The sequence below is a fragment of the Schistocerca americana genome, chromosome X (genome assembly GCF_021461395.2).
Source record: "Schistocerca americana isolate TAMUIC-IGC-003095 chromosome X, iqSchAmer2.1, whole genome shotgun sequence".
In the NCBI taxonomy this organism is placed as follows: Eukaryota; Metazoa; Arthropoda; class Insecta; order Orthoptera; family Acrididae; genus Schistocerca; species Schistocerca americana.
Genome location: NC_060130.1, coordinates 669,747,623 through 669,770,682, shown reverse-complemented (window position 1 = coordinate 669,770,682; position 23,060 = coordinate 669,747,623). Strand labels below are relative to the sequence as shown.

General features: G+C 39.0%; 1 protein-coding gene across 10 annotated transcripts in view; it reads right to left on the bottom strand.

Annotated features, from left to right (window-relative positions):
- LOC124555432 (pumilio homolog 3-like) overlaps nt 1-22,501 on the bottom strand; it is a 208,254-nt gene extending 185,753 nt beyond the window's left edge. For 8 of the 10 annotated variants that reach the window (XM_047129338.1, XM_047129336.1, XM_047129335.1 and 5 more), the window contains exon 1: nt 22,362-22,501. The gene's annotated coding sequence lies outside the window, so the exon portion shown is untranslated. Of the gene's footprint in view, nt 1-20,983; nt 21,003-22,361 lie in introns of those variants that run through there. The other 2 variants (XM_047129340.1, XM_047129339.1) reach the window with 2 other exon arrangements.
- Between the last annotated feature and the right edge of the window lie 559 nt (nt 22,502-23,060).

Below are 23,060 nucleotides of genomic sequence, written 5' to 3'. Positions count from 1 at the left end.
GGTTCAATTGGTAGAGCCATTTTTTTAAGGATATCTTTCTACCACTCACTGCAAAGTTCTTCAACATATGATTCCAATTTTGGGACTTAGGTCATTGTCAATCACTTAAAATAGTATCTTAACATTAATATATAAAGGCCACTCAGTTTTGACTTGCGCTAAGGTGCCATTTTAAGCACTTGATATGGCATAAGTGTCAAAACTGCAATCATGTACTGAAAACTATAATATTACAAGTAATGGCAGAAATATGATGCCCATCAAAAATTCGTTTGAACTGTGGATCCAAAGCACTAGAAGTTATGGGTACAACAGTATTTCTTCACCAGCTACAGTACCAAATATTGCTTTTGACCACCCAAAAACACATTTTGCTAACATTTATAGAGAGAACACTACATATATAATTTTTCCTCATTGTTTAGAAAGTGCAATTTTCAATAACTGAAGTTGTTTTTATCCCAAACATAAAGATATCTTATAAACTACTGCCAATCAACTCCCCAGTGCATTTGATTTGTTGACAGATACAATAGAAATTCTCTTCAATCATCATCTGGACATTTTAAATTAGTTGTGTTGGGTATCAGCCATTACTGGTTGAAAGAGTATTCCAGTCAACATTGTCAAAAGCTTTCTCTAAGTCTACAAATGATACAAATGTAGGTTTGTCTTTCCTTAACCTATGTTCTAATATAAGTTGTAGGGTCAGTATTGCCTCACGTGTTCCAACATTTCCACGAAATCCAAATTGATCTTCCCCGAGGTCTGCTTCTAACAGCTTTTTCATTGATCTGTAAAGAATTGGTGTTGGCATTTTGCAACGATGACTTATTAAACTGATAGTTCATTAATTATCACACCTGTCAAATCTTCCTTTCTTCGAGATTGGGATTATTATATTCTTCTTGATGTCTGAGGGTATTTTGCCTGTCTCATACATCTTGCTCACCAGATGGAAGAGTTTTGTCATGGCTAGCTCTCCCAAGGCCATCAGTAGTTCTAATGGAATGTTGTCTACTCCCGGGGCCTTGTTTCATCTTAGGTCTTTCAGTGATCTGTTAAATTCTTCACACAGTGTCATTTCTCCCATTTCATTTTCATCCACGTTCTCTTCCATTTCCATAATATTGCCCTCAAGTACATCTCCCTAGTATAGACCCTCTGTATATTCCTTCCACCTTTCTGTTTTCCCTTCTTTGCTTAGGACTGGTTTTCAATCTGAGCTCTTGATATTCATAAGGGTGGTTCTCTTTTCCCCAAAGTCTCTTTAATTTTCCTGTAGGCAGTATCTATCTTACCCCTAGTGATATATGCTTCTATGATCGTCTGCCATCTTCACTATTTCATCTCTCAAAGCTACTCATTCTTCTTCTATATTTGTTCCCCTGTTCTTCTCAATCGCTCCCTAATGCTTCCCCTGAAACCCTCTACAATCTCTGGTTCTTCTTCTATATTTGTTTCCCCTGTTCTTCTCAATCATTCCCTAATGCTCCCCCTGAAACCCTCTACAATCTCTGGCTCTTTCAGTTTATACAGGTCCCATCTCCTTAAATTCCTCCATTTTTGCAGTTTCTTCAGTTTTAATCACAGTTCACAACCAATAAATTGTGGTCAAAGTCCACATCTGCCCATGGAAACGCCTTACAATTTAAAATCTGGTTCCTAAATCTCTATCTTACCATTATATATCTATCTGAAACCTTCCAGTGTCTCCAGGCGTCTTCCACGTACACAACCTTCTTTCATGATTCTCGAATCAAGTGTTAGCTGTGACTAAGTTAAGCTCTGTGCAAAATTCTTCCAGACGGCTTCCTCTTTCATTCCTTACCCTTAGTCCATATTCACCTATGACTTTTTCTTCACATCCTTTTCCTACTATCGAATTCCAGTCCCCCATGAATATTAAATTTTCATCTTCCTCATGTATCTGAATAATTTCTTTTATCACATCATACATTTCTTCAATCTCTTCATCATCTGTGGAGCTAGCTGGCACATAAACTTGTACTACTGTAGTACGCGTGGGCTTCGTGTCAATCTTGGCTACAATAATGTGCTCACTATGCTGTTCATAGTAGCTTATCCATACTTTTTTTTTGTTATTACACCTACTCCTGCAATACCCATATTTGATTTTGTATTTATAACCATCTATTCACCTGCCCAGAAGTCTTGTTCCTCCTGCCACTGAACTTCACTAATTCCCTCTATATCCAACTTTAACCTATTCATTTCCCTTTTTAAATTTTCTAACCTACCTGCCAGATTAAGGGATCTGACATTTCATGCTCCTATCTGTAGAACACCAGTTTTGTTTCTCCTGATAACAATGTCCTCCTTAATAGTCCCAACCCGGAGATTCAAATGGAGGACTATTTTACTTCTGGAATATTTTACTCAACAGGACGCCACCATCATTTAACTGCACAGCAAAGCTACATGCCCTCGGGAAAAATTATGGCTGTAGTCTCCCTTTGCTTTCACCAGTTCACAGCACAGCTAGGCCATTTTGGTTGATGTTACAAGGTGAGATCAATCACCCAGACTGTTGCCTGTGCAACTACAGAAAAGGCTACTGCCCCTCTTCAGGAACCACACATTTGCCTGGCCTCTCAACGGATACCCCTCCGTTGTACACACATCAAAAAAAGTTTTGCATCACCTCGGTTCCGAACCTGTACAGAAAATTGGAATAGAGATCCACATAAACATTATTTCCACTCTTTTTATTGCTCATGAAAACCACACATTGCATGTTGTACCACCATACAGCGAGACCTTCAGAGGTGGTGGTCCAGATTGCTGTACACACCGGTACCTCTAATACCCAGTAGCACATCCTCTTGCATTGATGCATGCCTGTATTTGTCGTGACATATTATCCACAAGTTCATCAAGGCACTGTTGGTCCAGATTGTCCCACTGAACAGCGATTCGTTGTAGATCCCTCAGAGTGGTTGGTGGGTCACATCGTCCATAAACAGCCCTTTTCAATCTATCACAGGCATGTTTGATAGGATTCATGTCTGGAGAACATGCTGGCCGCTCTAGTCGAGCGATGTCGTTATCCTCAAGGAAGTCATTCACAAGATGTGCACAATGGGGGTGTGAACTGTTGTCCACGAAGATGAATGCCTCACCAATATGCTGCTGATATGGTTGCACTATTGGTCATAGGATGGCAATCGTCACATATCATACAGCCATTATGGTGCCTTCCATGAGCACCAGCGGTGTACATCAGCCCCACATAATGTCATCCCAAAACATCAGAGAACCTCCACCTTGCTGCACTCACTGGACAGTGAGTAAGGTGTTCAGCCTGACCGGGTTGCCTCCAAACATCTCCCACGATTGTCTGGTTGAAGACCTATGTGACACTCATTGGTCAAGAGAATGTGACGCCAATCCTGAGCAGTCCATTGGGCATGTTGTTGGACCCATCTGTACCGTGCTGCGTGGTCTCGTGGTTACAAAGATGGACCTCACCATGGGCATCAGGAGTGAAGTTGTGCTGAATCCAGCCTATTGCACACAGTTTGAGTAATAACACGACGTCCTGTGGCTGCAAAAAAAGCATTATTCAACATGGTGACATTGCTGTCAGGGTTCCTCTGAGCCATAATCAGTAGGTAGCGGTCATCCACTGCAATAGTAGCCCTTGGACGGCCTGAGCGAGGCATGTCGTCGACAGTTCCTGTCTTTCTGTATCTCCTCCATGTCTGAACAACATCGCTTTGGTTCACTCTGAGACGCCTGGACACTTCCCTTATTGAGAGCCCTTCATAGCACATATCTCTGAACAGTCAAAGGGACTGTGTCTGTGATACAATGTCCACAACCAGCATCTTTTTTTGATGTGTGTAGTTGCACATACGGCTATCTGTATGGAGGGAAGGGGGGAGGGGGTCAGGCTTTAATAACTGTATGTGTATCTACAGGTGAAAATAACTACCTCCCATGGTCACAGGCTCCTTCCCCTATCATAACACATCACGTGTAAACTGTCATATTTTTTAAACGAAAATGGTGTCTAGAAACTACTACGTGCAAAGAATATAAAGCAGAACAGAAACATTATTTCGAAGTACAAACAGTACACATCATAACAACATTATTATTTTGGAACAAGTTTTAAGGAATTATGGAGAACCTCATTTGAGTTGCTGAATACATGTGTTGGAACAAATATTTCAAGGGGTATGCAAATCCTTTCCTGTCATGATTATGTAGCTTGAATTTGATAGTCATTTATATAATTGGGATATATGTAGCAAACTTTAATTACAATAACTGTGTTGCCAACAGTGGTAAAATTACACATAAATAACAATTTTGGCTGGGATTCAGACAGAGGAATGAAAGGATGGAGACAGTTGAAACATTTATTCCAACACATGTATTCAGCAGCTCAAACAAAGATCTCCACAATCCTTTAAAACTTATTCCAAAATAATAATGTTGTTTTAAAACAATGGAAACACCACGTAGAAATATCAACAATGTAGGATAAGATAGATTGCTACTTACCATGAAGATAACATGTTAAGTTGGAGACAGGCTCAATTAAAGGGCACTTACACATAAGCTTTTGTCCTCAACCTTCATCAGAAAAGGACAAACACACACCATTCATTCACACTAGCCGGCACACATCACGCACACATGGCCGCCAGCTCTAACAGGAGCAGGGAAAGATGGGCAGGTGTGTTGGTAGAGGGTGGGAGACAAGAATGGGGAGAAGGCGATAGGACAGACGGGGTGCAAACTGTTGGGTGAAGGGTATGACAGTATGTTACCATAGGTCAAGGCCGGGATAATTAAGTGAGCAGAGAAAGTGTTGTAAGGATTGCTGTGGCCTTCTCCACCAGACATCACGGCGCCTAGAGTATCAGCAACCAAACTGACAGCCTGCAGCAGCGGGTTGCCCGCTTCACAGGCACACTGAACCACTACACAACCGACAGGCAATATTGATGAACGGCCACAACAACAACAACAACAACAACAACACAGCAGAGACACCAGCGGCCGCCAGGGGCCACTACTGGCCCATATAAACATAAGGAAGAGGTTGCTGCAGACCCCGGAACTATTTTCACACGTCAAACGACGTAATGGAAAATAGTTCCGAGGTACTCATCCGCCCAAGTGCAATAAAGGCCGGCGCTCAGCCTTACATTGGCAGTTCATCGACCGCCAGCAGACATGGATAGCTGCCGCCCCATTAGCCCGGCTTGGTTCTTCTCGCTGATCTCTGGATTAGGCTTGGTATATCAGAGAAGTCTCTGGCAGATACTAGTAGGAAATTATTTCAGTTGTATTCTGTATTATTCTTGTATGTAGTTGATTCGAAGACAGATCACTATTTTGTGTTGGTGTTATCCTTGGAGAATTTGTTTTGGTTGGTTGGTTGGTTTGGGGAAGGAGACCAGACAGCGAGGTCATCGGTCTCATCGGATTAGGGAAGGACAGGGAAGGAAGTCGGCCGTGCCCTTTGAAAGGAACCATCCCGGCATTTGCCTGGGGCAATTTAGGGAAATCACGGAAAACCTAAATCAGGATGGCCGGACGCGGGATTGAACCGTCGTCCTCCCGAATGCGAGTCCAGTGTATTTGTTTTGGTTAATTGAACAGTCCAATAAATTGTTTTCGGACTTTGATCGTTAGTTTATTCTGCTTACGCCGACATATAAAGGATAATTCCTATCTGCCCAGTTCAGAAAAGCTGGTGGTGGCGGGGAGGATCCAGATGGCTTGGGCAGTGAACAGCCACCGAAATCAAGTATGCTATGTTCAGCTGCATATTGTGCCACGGGGTGGCCTGCTTTGCTCTTGGCCACAGTTTGGCTGTGGCTGTTCATCCTGCTGGACTGCTGGTTGGTAGTCACACCAATTTAAAGAGATGCACAATGATCACAGCAGAGCTAGTAAATGACATGGCTGTTTTCACAGGTGGCCCAGCTCCTGTCAGCGTAGGAGAAACCTGTGACAGGACTGGAACAGGAAATTTTGAGTGGGTGGATTGGGCAGGTCTTGCACCAGTGTCTTCCACAGGGATATTATCCTTGTAGCAAGGGGTTGGGATTGGGAGTGGCATAGGGAGGCACTAGAATGTTGTGGAGGTTGGGTGGGCGATAGAACACCGCTTTAGGAGGGGAGGAAAAGATCTCGGGTAGGATGTGCCTCATTTCAGGGCATGATGATAGGTTATGTTATTATGTTGTTATGATATATATTCTTTGTACTTTAGAGATCATGTTTCTATTTTGTGATATGTTCTTTGGATGTAGTAGTTTCCAGGCACCATCTTTGTTTACAAAATATGAAAGTTTACATGTGATGTGTTACAATGGAGCTTGGGTCCACTGGAGGTATTCCATTTTACTTTTTTTTCCCCACCTTTAGATATACATTTAGTTTTTTAGTCAAAAACCTCCCCAAAAACCATGTTCTGAAATAATATTTTTGTTTCTCCACTACACAGTGCTCCAAGTTACCCCAAAAACAATAACACAACACACACATCATACTAACACATGTAAATCCACCTGATGATGGGGGTTTAAACCTTCGAAACATTTTGTGGATATAAATAAAAGTGGCTGGTAACTGTAAACTTGTTTCATTTGATTTTTTTCCTAACCTTCAAGAGAGTTATTCTTCTGCCTGAACTTGTTAAACCAACACTAAATAGTTAGTTTGGATTGTGAAGGGTCACCCGGTGCCATTTACAGGTATTCCAAACTTTGATTTGCATTCAGTACTACCTAACAATCATAACAAATTATCACAAAGAAATGATTCTATTTCAGCTACACTGTTCCAGACTGATGTAAATAACAAACGAATTAAGTACTAGCAATCAAATTCATATGTCAAACAAGCTGAAACTTGTACATATTTTGGAAATTATCAACAACAATTCAAGAAGTCTCGAAACTTTCTGAGCACCTTCCATACAGTGAAGGGCATCATTTCATTCAGGGATTCTACAAGTGAAACAACTCTTTAGCTTCACTACTCTGTCCCGAGCATGACATACAGGAGTTTCAAAAATATGTTTACAAACTTTGGGAACATATTCCTGACACCAAAACAATACAAAAATGTATAGTAAACAAGGACTCTAAAATCATACCTTTAAAGGTAAGAGCATTTGTTCATCTTCGATACTGTGAAACACATCTTTTCTGCTGCAAGCTCTTTGCTTTCCATATTTTGGGAGAGTTAGTTAGTTAGTTACGTGTTCCATTGATCAATAGCACAGAAAAACTGTTATGATGTGGAACATGTCAAATGTACAAGAAATGCGCACCGAAAACAGGTTTTTTTTTTTTTTCATTATAGTGTTATACCTAAATATTTCTATTATCTATTCCATTCCCTTAAATAGCACAAAATGCATATATTATATGTCCAGATTTATTTACTCATATTCAAGAATTCATCTATGGTATAGAAGGAGTTGTCAATGAGGTATGATTTCAATTTGTTTTTGAAACTATTACTGCTGTCTGTCAGACATTTTATTTCATCTGGTAATTTATCAAAAAGTTTTATAGCAGCATATTTTATCCCTTTCTGTGCCATAGATAGGTTAAGTAAAGGATAGTGTAGGTCTTTCTTTCTTCTGGTATTGTAATCATGAATGTCGCTGTTGATTTTAAACTGGTCCATGTTGTTGAGAAAAAATTTCATTACTGAGTAAATGTACTGTGAAGCAGTTGTAAGAATTCCTAACCTTTCAAACAGATGCCTACAAAATGTGCGACTATGAACCCCACGCATCATTCTAACTACTTTCTTTTGAGCAGTGAATATCTTTTACCTAAGTGATGAGTTGCCCCAGAATATTATTCCGTATGACATCAGAGAGTGGAAGTATGCAAAGTACGTTAGCTTACTAATTTCTACATCCTCAAAATTGGCAAAGTCGCTTTAGGAGATCTAAAATATGAATTTTCCAATTAATATTCTCATCTGTATGTACAACCAAAAACTTAGTATGCTCTACCCTGGCTACTGACTTCTTTTGATGTGTTATGTTTATTGAAGGAATTATAACTTTTGCAGCAGAAAATTGGATGTACTGTGTTTCTTCAAAGTTCAGAGCAAGCCCATTCAAAGAAAACCAATCAATAACTTTTCCAAAGACCTTATTTGTATCATTTTCTATTGGACTTTCTTTTACTGGATTAATAATTATGCTTGTATTATCAGCAAACAGTGTCAGTTTGGCATCTTGTTTCACATAAGAAGGGAGGTCATTCACATATATCAAGAACAGGAGGGGACCCATGATCGAACCTTGTGGAACACCTAATGTAATTTCACCCCAGTTAGATAAAGTGGCAAACTCCTTTGAATCGCTTGAAGCATATAGTGGCAAACTCCTTTGAATCACTTGGAGCATATAAAGAGACTTTTTGCATTCTGTTCTGTAGATATGACTTAAACCAGTCATATGCTGTTCCATTTATACCATAGAATTGTAATTTCTCTAACATAATGTCATGGTTCAAACAATCATATGCTTTGGATAAGTCACAGAATATTCCTACTGGTAACATTTTACTATTTAAAGACTCTATTATGTGGACAGTGAAAGTGTATATTGCTGTCTCAGTGGAGCAGCATTTGTGAAATCCGAACTGTGATTTACTAAGTATCCCATTACTTTTGAGATGGCGAACCACTCTTGAGTACATTACTTTCTCTAAGATTTTTGAAAATACTGTAAGCAAGGATAAGGGCCGGAAATTATTGACATATGTGGTTTCCCTCTTTTTGTAGAGAGTCCGCGATGCATTACATATGTGACTCAAAACATCAGCTGTCACTGCTCCACATTGTTTTAATGACTTGTTAGAGATGTCATCTACTTCAACAGAACATTTATTTTTCAAAGATTTAATAATTTTCCTTATTTCACAAGAGGTTGTTAGATGAAACTTAATCTGACTAAAATTTTTCAAAACTTACTCTTCCTGGCTTTTTCTTTTGAATTATTCTCACCAATTTTTTCTCCAACGCTTAAGAAGTGATTGTTAAACACATTGGCTACCTGTGTACTATTGGTTAAGATGGTCTCATTCTCTTTAACAGTAATACTACCTACCATAGTGGTTACTTTTCCTGTCTCCCTTCTAACAACATTCAATATTGATTTGATTTTATTGCTGGAGTTGTTAATTTCTTCTCTAACATACATATTTCTTGATTTACTTACAACTTTTCTCAGTATGTTACAATAATTTTTATAGTGTAAAACTACTTCTGGATCTTTACTAGTTCTTGCTGTCCCATACAGTTTCCTTTTTCTTTCTGAAGACACTTTAATACCTGTAGTAATCCAAGGTACGGGGTACCCGTGGTCTAGGGGTAGCGTCTTTGATTCATAATCAAAACATCTTCGGTCCCGGGTTCAATCCCCGCCACTGCCTAAATTTTGATAAATAATCAGCATTGGCGGCCGAAGACTTCCGGCATAAGAAGTCAGCCTCATTCTGCCAACGGCCTTGTCAAAGAGGGCGGAGGAGCGGATAGAGGTTCAGGGCACTCTCTTGTCCTAGGGGTGGGAAATTGCCCCTAAAGGCGGAAGAATCAGCAATGATCAACGACATGAGGATGCAGAAGGCAATGGAAACCACTGCATTAAAGACACATAATGTATATCCACAGGACATGTGGCCTGTATTTGAAGAAGTGTCATGATGATCTCTCCATTGGCAAAAGATTCCGGAATAGTCCCCCATTCGGATCTCCGGGAGGGGACTGCCAAGGGCAAGGTTACCATGAGAAAAAGATTGAATAATCAATGAAAGGATAACGTTCTACGAGTCGGGGCGTGGAATGTCAGAAGCTTGAACATGGTAGGGAAACTAGAAAATCTGAAAAGGGAAATGCAAAGGCTCAGTCTATATATAGCAGGGGTCAGTGAAGTGAAGTGGAAGGAAGACAAGGATTTCTGGTCAGATGAGTATCGGGTAATATCAACAGCAGCAGAAAATGGTGTAACAGGTGTAGGATTCGTTATGAATAGGAAGGTAGGGCAGAGGGTGTGTTACTGTGAACAGTTCAATGACCGGGTCGTTCTAATCAGAATCAACAGCAGACCAACACCGACAATGATAGTTCAGGTATACATGAAAAGGAGCAAGCTGAAGATGAACAGATAGAGAAAGTGTATGAGGATATTGAAAGGGTAATGCAGTATGTAAAGGCGGACGAAAATCTAATAGTAATGGGCGACTGGAATGCAATTGTAGGGGAAGGAGTAGAAGAAAAGGTTACGGGAGAATATGGGCTTGGGACAGGGAATGAAAGAGGAGAAAGACTAGTTGAGTTCTGTAACAAGTTTCAGCTAGTAATAGCGAATACCCTGTTCAAGAATCACAAGAGGAGGAGGTATACTTGGAAAAGGCCGGGAGATACGGGAAGATTTCAATTAGATTACACCATGGTCAGACAGAGATTCCGAAATCAGATACTTGATTGTAAGGCATACCCAGGAGCAGATATAGACTCAGATCACAATATAGTAGTGATGAGGAGTAGGCTGAAGTTCAAGACATTAGTCAGGAAGAATCAATACGCAAAGAAGTGGGATACAGAAGTGCTAAGGAATGATGAGATACGTTTGAAGTTCTGTAACGCTATAGATACAGCAATAAGGAATAGCGCAGTAGGCAGTACAGTTGAAGAGGAATGGACATCTCTAAAAAGGGCCATCACAGAAGTCGGGAAGGAAAACATACGTACAAAGAAGGTAGCTGCGAAGAAACCATGGGTAACAGAGGAAATACTTCAGTTGATTGATGAAAGGAGGAAGTACAAACATGTTGCGGGAAAATCAGGAATACAGAAATACAAGTCGCTGAGGAATGAAATAAATAGGAAGTGCAGGGAAGCTAAGACGAAATGGCTCCAGGAAAAATGTGAAGACATCAAAAAAGATATGATTGTCGGAAGGACAGACTCAGCATACAAGAAAGTCAAAACAACCTTTGGTGACATTAAAAGCAACGGTGGTAACATTAAGAGTGCAACAGGAATTCCACTGTTAAATGCAGAGGAGAGAGCAGATAGGTGGAAAGAATACATTGAAAGCCTCTATGAGGGTGAAGATTTGTCTGATGTGATAGAAGAAGAAACAGGAGTCGATTTAGAAGAGATAGGGGATCCAGTATTAGAATCGGAATTTAAAAGAGCTTAGGAGGACTTAGGGTCAAATAAGGCAGAAGGGATAGATAATATTCCATCAGAATTTTTAAAATCATTGGGGGAAGTGGCAACAAAATGACTATTCACGTTGGTGTGTAGAATATACGAGTCTGGCGATATACCATCTGACTTTCAGAAAAGCATCATCCACACAATTCCGAAGACGGCAAGAGCTGACAAGTGCGAGAATTATCGCACAATCAGCTTAACAGCTCATGCATCGAAGCTGCTTACAAGAATAATATACAGAAGAATGGAAAAGAAAATTGAGAATGCGCTAGGTGACGATCAGTTTGGCTTTAGGAAAAGTAAAGGGACGAGAGAGGCAATTCTGACGTTACGGCTAATAATGGAAGCAAGGCTAAAGAAAAATCAAGACACTTTCCTAGGATTTGTCGACCTGGAAAAAGCGTTCGACAATATAAAATGGTGCAAGCTGTTCGAGATTCTGAAAAAAGTAGGAGTAAGCTATAGGGAGAGACGGGTCATATACAATATGTACAACAACCAAGAGGGAATAATAAGAGTGGACAACCAAGAACGAAGTGCTCGTATTAAGAAGGGTGTAAGACAAGGCTGTAGCCTTTCGCCCCTACTCTTCAATCTGTACATCGAGGAAGCAATGATGGATATAAAAGAAAGGTTCAGGAGTGGAATTAAAATACAAGGTGAAAGGATATCAATGATACGATTCGTTGATGACATTGCTATCCTGAGTGAAAGTGAAGAAGAATTCAATGATCTGCTGAACGGATTGAACAGTCTAATGAGTACACAGTATGGTTTGAGAGTAAATCGGAGAAAGACAAAGGTAATGAGAAGTAGTAGAAATGAGAACAGCAAGAAACTTAACATCAGGATTGATGGTCACGAAGTCAATCAAGTTAAGGAATTCTGCTACCTAGGCAGTAAAATAACCAATGACGCACAGAGCAAGGAGGATATCAAAAGCAGACTCGCTATGGCAAAAAGGGCATTTCTGGCCAAGAGAAGTCTACTAATATCAAATATCAGCCTTAATTTGAGGAAGAAATTTCTGATGATGTACGTCTGGAATACAGCATTGTATGGTAGTGAAACATAGACTGTGGGAAAACCGGAACAGAAGAGAATCGAAGCATTTGAGATGTGGTGCTATAGACAAATGTTGAAAATTAGGTGGACTGATAAGGTAAGGAATGAGGAGGTTCTACGCAGAATCGGAGAGGAAAGGAATATGTGGAAAACACTGATAAGGAGAAGGGACAGGATGATAGGACATCTGCTAAGACATGAGGGAATGACTTCCATGGTACTAGAGGGAGCTGTAGAGGGCAAAAACTGTAGAGGAAGACAGAGATTGGAATACGTCAAGCAAATAATTGAGGACGTAGGTTGCAAGTGCTACCCTGAGATGAACAGGTTAGCACAGGAGAGGAATTCGTGGTGGACCGCATCAAACCAGTCAGTAGACTGATGAAAAAAAATCCAAGGTTTCTTTGAAAAGTTTGTGGTGTTACATTTAGTAATTTTCTTTGGAAAACAATGTTCAAAAAGGGATATAAATTTATCATTAGCATTTGGCTCATTACATACATCTTCCCAGTTTACATTTCCTAAACTTTCTCTGAAGTGATCTATAGATACCGGGTTGAGCACCGTCACACTTTTACTTAATGGTTTCTGAAGTGTGTACCCTGTTAGGTTTTGTAACTTAATCAGTTGTGCATCATGGTCAGATAATCCATTTATCACAGGGAAAGCATGTGTTTGCTCTACATCCTCTTGCTGTACAAATACATTATCTATTAGAGTACTACTGTCCTGAGCTATATGTGTAGGGAAATTGATCACTGATTCTAAGTTATATGTTGTTAACAACACTTCTAGTTCACTTTTCCTATCAGAATTGCTTAGAGAGTTAACACTGAAATCACCACAGACTAGTAACTTCTTCTTTTTATCTGGCAGACAGCATAATAGGGAGTCAAATTTTTTTATGAATAGCTCCCAATCTCCTAGTGGAGACCTGTACACTGTTGCTAATATCAACACAACATTATCTAGCTGAAGTTCACATGCACAAACCTCAATGTGAAGATCAACACAAAATTTGCTTACTTCAACAGTTCTGTATTTATACCCTTGTTTTATGAAAATGGCAACTCCTCCTTTATCCATACTAGATCTACAAGTGTAAGATGCTAAATTATACCCATTTGTACTGACATTTTTCCATCCCCACAGTTACATGGTGCTCAGACAGACAAAGTATATCAATCTCATTCTTATTTCTGAGATCATTTAAACACATTATCAGTTCATCTACTTTATTTTTTATTCCCCTGATATTTTGGTGAAGTAAGTTGATACCACCCTTAGCTTTATCCCCATTTGCTGGGCATGAAGTTTCTTTTCTTCTATTTTCCTTGGTTGTTGTCTGTCTGGAATTTGGCTTTAACCTAAAAAACCTGTCTGCCTGGTCCCAATAACCACAGGGATCACCCTTTGTATGACTGTGGCCCCCCTTACAGTATCTGCTAATAGAGAAGCTAACTTGTCTTTCCCCTTCCTATTGAGGTGCAGGCCATGTGTAGTGTAACGTCACCTACCAATAGCATCAACTGGAACAACACTCGTGTGAGACTTTTCCGGTGTCTGGAGCATCCCGTTCAGCTCAATGTTAACACGCCTTACAGCAGTGTTTACCCAGAGCCGGTTATGGCGCTGAAAGACATCCACAAACCCCACACTCATTTGCCCAGTTTCTGCTCCTATTTGATCCACGTCACTCCTCATACTATATCTTGGATTCATAGCCAGGCTGTTTCCTGCTCCCCCAACTATAATTATCTGACCTTTCTTCTCAAAGTCCTTGCATAGCTGACCTAAGTTTTCTGTCACCTGGCTAAGGCTAGCACTTGGCTTCACAAAACTTGTGACCTGGTACTCTGTCCCTAATTTCTCCTGAAGCTGTTGGCCCACACCCCTCCCATGACTGCTACCTATAAGCCTATACAGAGCAAAAATGGTCTCTAGAATGAATACCTTAAGAGCTACGAGCAGTTGTTCATCTTCATTACAATGAAACACATCTTCTGTTGGACAAGTACTCATAGGTCTTAAGGTACAACACATTTTAGAGCCCACGTTAAATGAACATTTTTTTCCTTGTATTGGTCCATATTACCTCCTTCCAAAATATGGAAAGCAAAGAGCTTGCAGAAAGAAATGTGTTTCACAGTATCAAAAATGAACTAGTGCTCGTGGCTCTTAAGGTATGTACTTTCTAGTCCATATTTAATGACTGTTTTGGTGTAAGGAACCTACCCCTGAAGTTTGTAGAAGTATTTTTGAAACACCCTGTGTGTGTGTGTGTGTGTGTGTGTGTGTGTGTGTGTGTGTGTGTGTGTGTAGTAGAGTACTCTGTCCCTGCTATCTGTTAAAAGGGAAGATCCACAAATGTCAGAAGCAAGCATTCTTAAGATACACAAAATTTCCGTATAGTTTCCCATTGAGGTTTACTGAACATTTCCGTGAAGTCATATTGTGATATCAATGTCTGTATAAGAATTCTACAGAGACTGACACCCACAACATACGTACATAGTTCAGAAAAAGTCTTACCAAAATTTAATACAACTGAAGTACTGAGGAGATGTTCAGCTGCATTTAGTAATATACTGAGCTTATGCAATGAATCTTTTCACAGTGGTACTTTCACAGAAAGATTTAAATGAGTTATTGACAAGGGACTACACAGAAAAGGAGTAAAACATTGGCACAGAATTACACTGACCCATCTCATTTCTGTCAATATTTGCAAATATTTTCAAGATTATGAATAAAGACTGTACTAACATTTAGCGCAAACAGTCTGAGATTCAAAAAGGACTTTCAGCTGAATGGGCTATATTTATCTTGGCAGATGATATGCCAACACCAGTAAGTCCAAAATTATTGATTTGTGAACTGACTGTGTCTTTCGATTTTGTGAATCATGATATCCTAACATGAAAGTAAAAATATCACTGAAAAGTAGATGCAGCAGATTCATAGTTTTTACCTGACCAGAATCGCAGACAGCACTGTGTATCAGTTCCATGTCGATTGTCTAATAACAGATACTCAGAATCTGAAGCAATCAGACATGATGCATCACAAGGTTCTATTTTGGGTCCTCTCTGTTTCTAATATACACTATCTGATCAAAAGTAACTGGACAACTGTTACTGGACATTAATATGGGATGTTTCAATCCTTTGCCTCAATGAAGGCATGAACTCTGCTGTGGATACTTTCAACGAAAAGATATGATATGATCGTTTGGCATTATTGGCCAGGAGACCCCTCCTGGGGATGTTGACTTTCAATGAGACATCTGAATGTTTGTGGAGGAATAGTGGCCCTTTCTTCCTCAAGAGCTGAAGCCAGATAATGTGGTGATGTTGGACACTGGGGTCTGAGGGTGAAGTCGACATTCTGACTCATCCCAAAGGTGTGCCTTTGGGTTCAGATCAGGACCCTGGGAAGGTCAGTCCATTTCAGGAATGTTATTGCCCACAAATCATTGCCTCAGAGAAGCTTCTTTATGACAGGGTGTACTGTCATGCTGATACAAACAATTATCATCTCTGAACTCTTCCTCTTCTCTACACGGAACACAATGCCGTAACATGTGTCATGAACTTCCACATTCAACATTTTCTTATGCACAACAAGGGGATCACACCATAACCACAAAAAAACATCCCCATACTCTAACACCACCTCCTACGTAGTTCTCTGTTCGCACTGCACAAGATGGCAATAACATTCTTCAAGCACTTGACAAACCCAACCCCTTGCATCAGATTGCCACAACATTCTAGGCTAAATCACTCATTTCTTACAATCTGCTGCCCGGTGTCATCACTCTTTATACCACTTCAAGTGTCACTTGGCATTCATTGACTACAGAAATGTGCGACATGAGAAGCGGCTCGGCCACTGCACCCCATTCGTTTTAACTCCCTATGCATAGTCATTATGCTAGCTGGACTACTTGTAGCACTCTGGAACAAAGAAGTGATTCCTTCTGTTGATTTCATGTGATTTTTTACAAACAGCCACTGCAATGTTCTGTGGTCAATGTCAGTCAGCACATAAGGTCTGCCCGGTCTCCGTTTAACTGCGGCTGTTCCTTCACATTTCCACATCACAACCGTAACACAGACAATTGACTTGGGAAGTTTTAGAAGGACTGAAATGTCCCTGATAGATCTCTTACTCATACGACATTCAAAGAATAATCCACATCCAAAGTCACTGAGTTCTCCTGCCCAACACGTTCTGCTGTTACTGTTTCTCAACTAACAACACAACACAAAATTATTGAAGCTTTCATGGGCACTTGTTGATAAATTGCCTGTTGGCTTCTGTCTCAGGTTCTTTAGCCAATATTTGTTTGCTGATTTTTCTGACGTTTCACCAGCACGAGTGACTGGCATTGTCCAAGTTTCACCCCCCTTTGCTGGTGGCAAACTGGAGATGAGCTCACAGCTGCAGATTATATGTATCTGGTGTGCCAACATCTGAGGGCTTTTCCGAAGTCATTAACACTGTGGTTCTCCCCTTGTTACTTGGTACAGTTGTTCGCTGCTGCATGTGAATCCATGAACCATTCACCTTGAAACTTTCCTCTTTCTTGTTGAAGCTATAGCCATTTTTCTGGATTTCTATAGCTTCCCTGAACAAGTAGGTGTGGAAGCTCTTCTCGGCAGCAAGACTTTCTGTGTCAGCAAATTTTATTACATGGCTGGTCTAACACAGCATGAGCTCCACCATAGCTGCTTTCTCCACCTGTCCCAACATGCAATGCTGCATACATTCGGTAATCCTGGTGCTAACTGATTGCCCAGTCATTCCAACATAGTCTTTACCACATGCACATGGTAGGCAGTATATTCCCAACATTGCAAGTGGACTGTTTTATCCTTTGCCAATCTGAGACACTCTTTGATCTTCTTCGTTCGTTTTCTTTACACTGTTTTGCACGATATATGGCTCATTCTGTATCTCACTCTGGGAATCTATCACGGAAAGGCCATACCCAACATTTCTTCTTCTGATGTGTCACTTCGCCAAGTTTTTGATTCCATGGCAACTGGTAATCACGCATTGTTCCTTGGAATGCTTTCTATGTTTGTGGAAACTCAACTTACAAATGGTATTTTCAGTATACAGAAGCATGATATATGAACCATATCTGGTGTTAACTCTAGAACATCCTGCAAAGACTTCTTCAAAAACTTAGTATTTTGACATGTACTTCCTAATTAGCAATACTTCTATTTTATCAAGAAAAGATATGGCGAAGAGTTTGAACATGACATCAGAATCAGAGACTCGGTAAGTTTAAAATTAATACAGAAATGGGTCAGGTACACTGGTATCCATGTACTCAACAATCTGTTGGAGCATATTAACCGTTAAGTAAATAGTGTGGTGGAGCTGAAGAATGTATTAAAGAACATTCTGTCAGGCAACTTTTTCTACTTCCTTGCACAGCATCTTTACAGTATTTCTTAAATATGCTGTAGCTTACTTTACAATCAGAACTAGAACTGTAATACAACAGTCTTTTGTTTTGTCACTTCATTGCATTTCACTGGGGTGACATGTTCATCTTTGAATTCATTCCACATCCCAGATACCAGTTTTCATGATATCCACAGAGTATGGTTAATGAAATATAATTATGATGACAGTAAAAGTTTCCACAGTTATGTAATAGCACATCAGATGTCAGTTTTGATCAGTCACTACCAAATATCGCTCTCCCATAACTTGTGCCAATCAATTACACTATACTTATTAAAGGGTTATTGCATGTCAAATCAACAAGTGCTGCAATCTGACTTCCTTAGATTTATTTTAAATAAGTATGCATGTAGTATTTATAAACAGTAACACAAAACAATTTTTTGTACGGTTTTCTGACAACAGGTTACAGAGTCATAGGTGCTGAAAAAAGTAAAAAAATCAAATTTTTGATTTGCGGAACAATATTAATTTGTTCACAACTCCTGTTCTAATTAAGCTGAAACACTAAAACCAAGTTCATTTTAAAGCCCTTTCATATAAAATAAAACATAATTAGTTGAAAATATATACACATTTTTAATAAAAACATCAGTATTGAATTTACTGAATCTTGAAAAACTACTTTTTAAAATCCTCAAAAACATATATGTGAAACAAACTGTTTTCCTCTACATGTTGTAAAATTTTCAACTTGGGATAAACATGGGATCACTATCAAAAGCAATTTTATGTTTATCGTGATTCTGTAAAATGTCATTCAAATTGCGAATTGTTGTTATTTTAATTTTACTACCTGTGACAATTTTACAGAATCGAAACTGGATTTATTCCTTGGGCTACAGAATTGTACTTTTCATACAAAAACTGTGTTTTAGAGTTTAGCACTGGCTAAATTAATAACTCAGAATTAATGTGTAGACTTACATATCTAAAATATGTATCTTAATACAAGTGAATAACTGCTATTTTAAAGACTATATACAAAAGGCTGGACAAGTAAAGGATTTGGAGAAGGCCAAGGGTATTTTCTCTTCTCCCAATCCAAAATCTTGCAAGACTCTTAATCAGGCGACTGCTCATTTTGCAAAAAACTTTTATTGTTCTGATAAGATAAGCAGGTCAATAGCTGGTTAAAAAACATTTTGTGCTCATAAGAGTTGATGGAGATAAAATTCAACTGCCTAAATGATTAGTTTTAAGAAATTTGAAAGAAATTTATATACACTTTGATGATTATCATCCAGGGCTCCAGATTGGGTTTTCAACGTTTGCTCAGTAACATACCAAAAATTATTTTTTAGCTGGAAGCAGTGGTACATACAGTGTTTGTTTGTGTACTACCCACCAAAACTTCAAACTTATCCTGACTGGGTGTAACGCTCCTCAGCGGAGAGTGAAAGATGATACTCCAATGAGCATGAGATCACTACCAAAAGCAGTTTTATGTTTATTGTGTTTCTGTTAAATGTTATTCAAATCGTAAAATTATTGTTATTTTAATCTTACAACCCATAACAATTTCACAGAAACATAGTCAGATTTATTACTAGGGCTATGAAATTGTAACTTTCAACCAAAAAACTGTGTTTTAAAGTGTAGCACTTGCTAAAGTAGTAACTCAAAATTAATAACTAGACCTATACAGCTAAAATACCTTAATAGAAGCAAAAGATCCCCATTTTAAAGATTATATACAAAAGGTTAGAAAAGTAAAGATTTGGTGAAGGCCAAAGGTATTTTATCTTCTCCCAATCCAAAACCTAGCCAGACGCTTAATCAGGCGACTGCTCATTTTGTAAAAAAATTTAGTGTTCTGATAAGATAAGCAGGTCAATGACCAGTTAAAAAACATTTTGTGCTCATAAGAGTTGATGGAGATAAAATTCAAGTGTGTAAATGACTAGTTTTAAGTAATTTGAAAGAAATTTATGTACACTTCAAAGACGGCTATCCAGGGCTCCACATTGGTTTTTCAAAGTTTACCGAGCCACAGCCCAAAAATTTTTTTTTTAGCTGGAAGCAGTGGTATGCAGAGTGTTTGTGTGTGTGTGTACTGCTCACCAAAACTTCAAACTGTTGCAGACTGGGTGTAACATTCCTCAGTTGAAAGTGAATATTGACACTCCAATAAAACCCTATAACGACAGTACTGCACGAGTCATGTGTAACCCATCCTTGCCCGTTTGTCACTTCGGTGAATGTCAGTACTGTCCGGGACAAGAAACACTTAAAAAGTATTTACAAGAATTGTTGGATACTAATGATACTGACCAGATAAATTACAAAAATAGTTGATCTGGTCTCTGTTGATAGCGCATCTTCAGAAACTGTCACAAAATCCTCCAAGGACTTTATTCATTCTTTTTTTCACAAGTTAAAATCATTTACATGAGATTCCTCTATGGCCAGTCAACAATCGAGTTGTTGGTGATTTGTGAGTTTGCAAGAGTTACACATTTATTGTACAGGATGAAGTTCAAGGTTACCAGTGGACCGACACACAAGCAACAAATCATCCCTTTGTAGTTTATTACAAAAATGGTGACAAACTTGAGCAAATGTCTTATCATACGAGAATGCCTCACACGACTTTGTTGCTGTGCGTCTGTTCCAGTGCTATTTCATTGACGTTCAGACCAAAAAAATTTAATAAAAAGGAAAATTTATGATCCCACTGGTGGAGTGGCAGTTCAGTATGAAAACAGAACTTTATCAACCTGCACTATCGTGAAGATTTCCACATAGAAGCACAGTGGCATTTTCAGCCACCTCTATGGTAAACAAGCTATTGATGGTATTGACAGCCCAAGCCAGTCTGCAATGTCCATACAGTGATCAAATCATGACACCTAGGCAACTTTGTGTTTTTCAAGGATAATGTGGATCAGTGTCAAATATGATATTGTGGAAGATCACGGAAATGAAGCTTGCAGAGACATTTGAGAAATGCTGTGCAGTTATGGGGACACAAAAACTTCACACACTTATTCCCCAAAGCAAGAATAAAATAATAAGAAAATTTCAGTCAGACTCTAATGGTAGCAAAATTGACGTGGTGATAGCTGTTGTGACCCAACATCATTTGCTGATGTAAAAGGATATATTGGTTGTGCATATAATGGACACTGGTGGTCAGCCTGTGTAGTTTGGAAAAATCAAGCAAAGGATGAAATTACAGTTAGTTTCTTACTTGCATATGCCTTGTCCAAAATTTTTCACATTCCCCAACCACACGCAGACATTCTTCCTGTAATCAACAGGGAAGTAAATGATGTTTCTATTTAAAAAAATGTATATATAGATATTTTCGACTAATTATGTTTTATATTATGTGAAAGCTCTTTAAAACAGCTTTTAAATGAACTCAGTTCCACTGTTCTAGCTTACATAGAACAGAAGTTGTGAAAAAATAAATGTTGTTCCACAAGTCTTTCTAAAAAAAAGTGCCCATTACTCAGTAACCTTTCATCAGAAAAATACAAAAAACTATTTTGTGCCACTATTTGTGAATAATACGCACATACTTACATTCAAATAAACAAATCTTTCATTTGTTTATTTCACTTGGAATGCCCCTAACCATTTTAAACGTCATATCCTATATTATGACATAATTCTACATTTCAGCTATTTCTGGTTGTAATGTAAGTCCCATTTGAACAAAAACTGACCTCACGCACTGCATTTAATTCACTCACGTCCCCCCCCCCCTTCTCTCTCCCTCTCTCTCTTCTCTCTCTCACGAAACACTGCTATACATGTGACTGGTATAGATTTCATAATATTGTTCATGGGTTCCTGAAGAAAATTTTCCACTGCTCTTGAACAGCGATTTTTGGCTGTAAAACAGTAGTCATGCTGTCCTAGTTGAAGTCCAACATTAATACCCAACTGGGTTCTTGTCGAACAAACACTCCAACAATGGGTTTCAAATTATAAGCTGATCTTTCAACATGCTGCCATGAACTGAGCTTTACTAAAATAAGCACTGTTGTTTATGAAACAAACACTCGACGACATGAGCTACATTTGCGACTGACAACCATAACACAACGAACACACTATAGTTATTCACAAATTAATACTTTTGATAGAGACAAAATGTAAAGCATTTTTGGCCAGACACTATAAAAACAATCAAATGATCTGACAAAATACTAAAACTATCTACAAAATATCTAGATACAGTTCTCCATACAGATTATAAGATGAAAGCAATCATTACAATTAATATAATCAGTTTCCAAGTTACACACTGGCGCGAAAGAAAATTTTTACAAGTATTATTTGAATTAATAAGAGTTACTTTTGTTGCCTCAAACACTGGAAATACTAACTAATTACCCTGTAGAAAGTACTATCTACTTCTCAGATTTTGTTTCTGCTGTGTTTCTACTTGTTGCTTCGTGTTTCTTTTCAAACGGAAATAAACATGTTTGCAAACACTTATCCTTTCAGTAAAATAATAGAAATCACCATTAGACATAAGGTACACGGCGTTAGTTTTGGGTACAGTTAAAACAAGGTTAATACGTTAATTCAGGTGCATAAATATATGAATTACTCACTCTGCACTACACAGATAACTCAACTTTTCTTCAGCCGGCGTAACAAACACAGTCACAGCCCAGCATCGTCGAAAACATAACATGTGGATCAATAAACACCGGTCCCTGGGTTTGCTGATAGGCTAAAGACCATGACGTCATCTCTCACACCAGCCAATCCGGATCGCTGCTGGTTTTTCAGCCCCTGAAAATCACTAGCGGCCAGAGATAGTGGAGACCTCATGCCACTTCTCCACTGCGCATGCTCGATCGTAACGGCAGACCGCATTCGCGAAGTTTCTCCTCCGCCTGTAGCGCGCTTTATGATTTACTTATGCGCCCATAGCGAAAGATAATTCAACTACTATCTCATAATGTTCGTGTGTCCCTTATGCCAACGTGACTATGAACTCCACTGAGGTTTACAGAGGCATGTTAAAAAAGCATAGTCTTCTGAGAAAGAAGAAATAATTATTGTGCCTAAGAAAATAAAGAGCAAAGGAGCAGACGATCATTTTATGCAGTTCCTGTACCAAAGGTTTAACTCAAGTGTCAGCTCTTCGGCTGCATGAAAGACTATTCCATGCTGGAGATTCCTCTTGACCACAAGACTGCTGCTTTTTGCAATATTTGTGACTTTTAAGCTTCGAAGAAAGCGGACATTCTTGAATATTTTAAACATATTCACGATGTTCAACTGATGTATCAGGAACTACAGTT